Source organism: Lagenorhynchus albirostris, chromosome 14 (genome assembly GCF_949774975.1).
Source record: "Lagenorhynchus albirostris chromosome 14, mLagAlb1.1, whole genome shotgun sequence".
Taxonomy (NCBI): Eukaryota; Metazoa; Chordata; class Mammalia; order Artiodactyla; family Delphinidae; genus Lagenorhynchus; species Lagenorhynchus albirostris.
In genome coordinates this window covers 51,561,700-51,567,410 of record NC_083108.1, presented here as the reverse complement: position 1 = coordinate 51,567,410, position 5,711 = coordinate 51,561,700, and the positions used below count along the sequence as shown (strand labels likewise).

The following is a 5,711-nucleotide window of genomic DNA, read 5'->3' as shown; positions in this document are numbered from 1 at the left end:
ACCTATTATGGCCCGAGACATAATGCCACACAAAATGAAAAGGAGGGGAGGAGAGAGAAAAGAATTATTATGCTAATTCTCTTTATAGATATGTTAGTTTCTTGAACTACACCTGAAGAAACTAATCCTTGAAAAGCCTAAAATGTCAAAACAAAAGAGTAATAAGCTACAGATGGTCCAGAGCATGCTCCTGCTCTGAGAACATCTATGTGAAAGATAATGGGCATGAGAAAAATAAATGAAAAAACAAGTAACTCATGAATTTCATGTATTAGGTAGAAGATTCATCAAGAAACATGCTGACTGAACAGCATGTCACCGGTATAAAACAGAAAAAGCAATTCTTCAAGAGTTTTAGAGGAGAGTTCTTTAGAGAACACGGCATCTGATCCCCTCTCTTTTTTTTTTTCAGTTTTATTGAGATATATTTGACATACAGCACTGTATTAAGGGGTACAGCATAATGATTTGACTTACATATATTGTGAAATGATTACCACAGTAAGTTTAGTTAACATTCATCATTTCATATAGATACAATAAAAAAAGAAAAAATTGTTTTTTATTTTTTTCTTGTGATGAGAACTCTTAGGATCTATTAACAACTTTCAAATATACCATAACTACAGTCATCATGTTGCACATTACATCCCTGGTACTTATTTATCTTATAACTGAAAGTTTGTACCTTTTGACCACCTTTATCCAATTCCCCCTCCCTCCACCCCTACCCCCATCTCTGGGAACCACACGTCTGCAGATCCCCTCTTGTATAAATGGAAGCTGGGGTTCAGAAGATGAAGAGGCTTCCCTAAGAGGCCAGGTAGTTGAGCACAGCAGCCCTGAATCCATTCTCTTTCTATTTCACATCAATATCAATGCCCCACACAGCTCTCTCTCCCCAGTGGGCCACACACAGGGTTTTTGTGGGGTTTTTGGAGGCAAAAGGTACTTTTTATAAAAATTGAGCCAACATTTAAAAATTAGAAGATCTCATGCAAAACAAAACACAGATTTCTGCTTCTATTAAAAATGAGGAGGTCTGAGAAGACATACAGATGGCCAACAGGCACATGAAAAGATGCTCAACATCACTAATCATCAGAGAAATGCAAATCAAACCACAAAGAGATATCATCTCTCACCTGTTAGAAGATGACAAGAGATAAGTGCTGGGGACAATGTGGGGAAAAGAAAACCCTTATGCACTGTTGGTAGGAATGTAAATTAGAAAACAGTATGGAGATTCCTTAAAAAATTAAAAATAGAACTACCATATGATCCAGCAAATCCACTTCCGGTATTTATCCAAAGGAAACAAAATCACTATCTCAAAAAAATATCTGCACCCCCAAGTTCATTACAATGTTATTTATAATAGGCAAGAAATAGAAGAAATATGTATATTATTCAGCTATTTAAAACAAAAAAGAGGTAAATCCTGCCATTTGTGACAACATCGATGAAACTTAAGGGCATCATACTAAGTGAAATAAGTCAGACAGAGAGAGACAAACACTATATGATCTCAGGTGTATGTAGAATCTTAAAAAAAAAAAAAGATACAGAGAACAGACATGGTGGTTGCCAGAAACAGGAGGTGGGCAGTGGGCAAAATGCGTGAAGGAGGTCAAAAGGTACATATTTCCAGTTATGAGACAAATAAGTTCTGGGGGTGTAATGTACAGCACGGTGACTATAATTAACAATATTGTATATTTGAAAGTTGCAGGTGGGAGGTTGAGTGAAATAAGAAGATCAAGAGGTAGAAACTTTTAGTTATAAAATAAATAAGTCATAGAGATGTAATGCACCAAATAGAGAATATAGTCAATAATATTGTGATAACTTTGTGTGGTGACAGATGGTTACTGGACTTATCGTGATCAACTCATAATGTACATGAATGTCAAATCACGATGTTACACAGCTGAAACGAATATAATGTGTGTCAACTATACTTCAATTAAAAAAAGACAATTGCTAAGGGTGTAAAAATTAAAAGGTCTCATCACAAGAAAGATTTGTAACTATGTGAGGTGATTTCTGTTAACTAAATTATTGTGGCAATCATTTCTCAATAAACACATAAATCAAATCCTTTATAAAAATGAGAAGATCTGGGGGATTCCCTGGTGGTGCAGTAGTTAAGAATCCACCTGCCAATGCAGCGGACATGGGTTCAAGCCCTGGTCCAGGAAGATCCCACGTGCCGCGGAGCAACAACTACTGAGCCCGCGTGCCACAACTACTGAAGCCCACACGCCTAGAGAAGCCACAGCAATGAGAAGCCCGCACACCGCAAGGAAGAGTAGCCCCTGCTCACTGCAACTAGAGAAAGCCTGTGTGCAGCAACAAAGACCCAATGCAGCCAAAACTAAATAAATTTATTTTAAAAAATAATCTTTTAAAATAAAAAAAAAGAGAGACGATCTGGTAGCAGTGAGCAGCAAGCTGACAGAGCTGTGACTACCAAGAACTAGAACTAAACTAAACTAACTAATCTAAACTAACTAGAACTAAACTATAACTTAGTTTTTAAATTTTTTCAGCAAAATCATTCCACCTGAAAGTATACCACCTGATTGATGTGTTGAGGTGAAATCTATTCAAATTATGTTTAATCCCCCCAAAAATGAATCCTCTATGATTTGTTTTTAAGATGGAATGTTAGTAAATTGCATTTTCAACATGCGTATTGGGTAATATTATCATATCATAGGGTCCAAGGTTGAGTATGTTTTCTTTCTTCTAAAGCTTATTGACGAATTTTGTTTTTCATAAAGACCAGCTACTCATGGCTTCACTATGAGCTAGGCATGGTATCTGCAGTTGGTTCTATACTTACAGCTACTTAGAATAAAAGATAGAACAGAATTTTATTATTTATTATATACCACATGTATCACCCAAACTGGCTTTTAAGTTCTTGATGACACTGGTTCATATTCTTTCAAGTTGAGAAATAATCTTTACAACCATTTCTTTTCATTTCCACAGTTAGTTCATTTATAAATTCTTAAAGGCATGGAACCAGTTCAGTTCCTAAAAGTTTCCTGAGTTTTTTTTCTAAATTGCTACTTTCAGCCAAACACAAGATGTTTCCTCTTTAACAAACCATCCTGATAAGCTCTCTGGGCAAATACAGGAAGCTTGACATTTAGTTCAATCTCTCTATATGAGGGATAATGCTCTAAGTTATGAAAATGTTCCCACTTAACACAGGATGAATTGTTCTATCTGATCCTTACTACCACTGTACTACTCACAATATTAAATCTCACTTTGAAAAATTGTGTTCATTAAATTAATAAATGAGAAAGTGAATCACTAAAAAATGTTAATCTAATGCATAATTTATGGTATAATAATAAATTGAACACTCCCTGGACCTCGGGTACATGAATCTCAAACACAAAAATCAGCAAATCTTTCTTCTTTTAACTCAGGTTCATAGTTGAAGTAATAATAATGGGGATTCTGTGACTAACTTTTGCCCAAAAGCGCTCACCCGAAAGAATACAGAAATTACTTTTCCCATTAAAAGTTCTATAAATGATGATTTCTCTTCCTTCTTCCAGGCATCATTAAAAATAACGAACTTAAATTTTTATAAAATGACCCAGAAATCTAATTTGCCAAAGACTCTAAAGAGAATGAAGACATATTCAACTTTGAAGGGGGAAACCTAATGAAAAGTTATTCATCTGTGTAATTAATAGGGCAACCAACTGTCAGACACAAGATGTGTCATTGGCTTCAGCTGTCAGTCCCACCCTGAAAAGAAGGTGCAGGGCTCCTTGGCTTTGTCCCAATCCTCCATGACTTCTCGAGGGCAGCAGGGGGGTTCTTCCCAATTACTCTTACTATTACTTTCCATTCTGTTCAAGACAACCCTTTCCCAAAGGGCCCAGAGGGTAACAAATAGGAAAGTCCAATATGAAATTCCTCAAGTTCTAAATACAAATGTGTTTATGGAATAGACAGAAAACCTAAGGTGGGTTAACCAGTGAGAAGAAGTGTTATGACGAGTAGAATTGTAAGATGGTCCCCAAGATTCCTGCTCCCCATCGTACACATCCCCCTTGAGTGTGGATGTGACTTGTGACTATGGTGGGGTAGTTACTCCCATGATTATATTACATCACATGGCAGAAGGGATTTTGCAGTTGTAATTAAGTTCCCTCATCAGTTGATGTTGAGTTTATCAAAAGGGGAATCTTCCTGGGTGGGCCTGACCTAATCAGATGGGCACTTCCTTTAGGAAGAGATTCAGAGGATGAGAGAGATTCTTCTACTGATCTCACAGGAGCAAACTTCCATGCTGGGGAGAGGACCACGTGGCAGGGAAGGCAGGTTGCCTCTAGGATATGAGAAGGCTGCCCAGTTGGCCAACAGCAAGTAGCAAATTAATCAAACCCAGAGAGGGGGTCATGAGAACCTTCGATGTACAGCCTTTAGGTCAGAAGCACAGGTGACAACCTGGACTTGCCACTGGCATCTAAAAGGGGGTGGGGGAGGGAATTCCCCAGTGGTCCAGTGGTTAGGACTTTGCACTTTCACTGCCAAGGGCCTGGGTTCAATCCTTCATGGGGGAAACAAGATCCCCCAAGCCATGTGGTGTGGCCAAAAACAAAGGGGGAGGGGAGCAGTCTTGTAGGACTGAGCCCTTAACCTGTGGGGTCTAACTCTATCCTCAGGTAGATAGTGTCAGAATGAAGTTAAATTGTAGGATACCCAGCTAGTGTCACATGGAGTTGCTTGGTGGGAAGAAACCCACACATCGGGTGTCAGAACTGTTGTGAGTTTGCTAGTAAAGTGAGAGTAAAAGAGACACAGGAGGAAGAACTGAGTTTCCTAACTCAGCTCCTGACCCACAGAAAGTGTAAGATAATAAATTTGTGCTGTTTAAGCTGCTAAATTTGTGGTAATTTGTTATGCAGCAATAGAAAACTAATACACTCTAATCCTTATAATAATCCATGTACTATTAATATTCCCACTTTACATACAAGAAAAATGAGGCACAGAAAGATTAATAACTTGCCCAAGGTTACACAAGTGGTAGTGGGATTTAAATTTCAGCAGTCTGGAATGAGAGCCTACCCATATCCACCCATATCACTCATCACCCTGATCAAAATCTCTGGGTCTTTATCTACCGAGACCCCCTCCAGTGGATGCCTCGAGGCTCAAATGCTACAAAACAAACTCCCAAAAAAAACAAACTCCCAAAACAGTTATAAATAAAATCAAAAGACACACCATAGAGTGGTAGGAGAAGGAAATACCTGTAATTCATATAACTTACCAATGATTAGTATCTAGAACATATTAAGAAATTTTACAAATCAAAAGCAAAACAAAAAACAAAAAAAGAGAGAGAGACAAATAACCCAATAGAAAAATGAACAGAGGGAATTCCCTGGTGGTCCAGTGGTTAGGACTCAGCGCTTTCACTGCTGTGACCCAGGTTCAATCCCTGGTCAGGGAACTAAGATCCCACAAGCTGCGGGGCATGACCACAAAAAAAGAAAAAAAAAGAAAAAAAAAACAGGAGCTATGAACAGGCAATTGGCAGAAAGGGAAAGTCAAATAGACAATGAACATATGACATGGTGCTGGGCCTTGCTACTACTCACGCAAATTTCAACAATGATAAAGACCTAAGTATTGGTAAGAATGTGAAACAAGGACTCTCATGTTCCACC

At 38.1% G+C, this 5,711-nt stretch overlaps 1 non-coding gene across 1 annotated transcript; it reads left to right on the top strand.

Moving 5' to 3' along the window:
* The first annotated feature begins 5,422 nt into the window (after positions 1-5,422).
* Positions 5,423-5,494, top strand: TRNAE-UUC (transfer RNA glutamic acid (anticodon UUC)). The gene has a single exon. It is a non-coding gene; the product is annotated as a tRNA-Glu (tRNA).
* Positions 5,495-5,711: the final 217 nt, after the last annotated feature.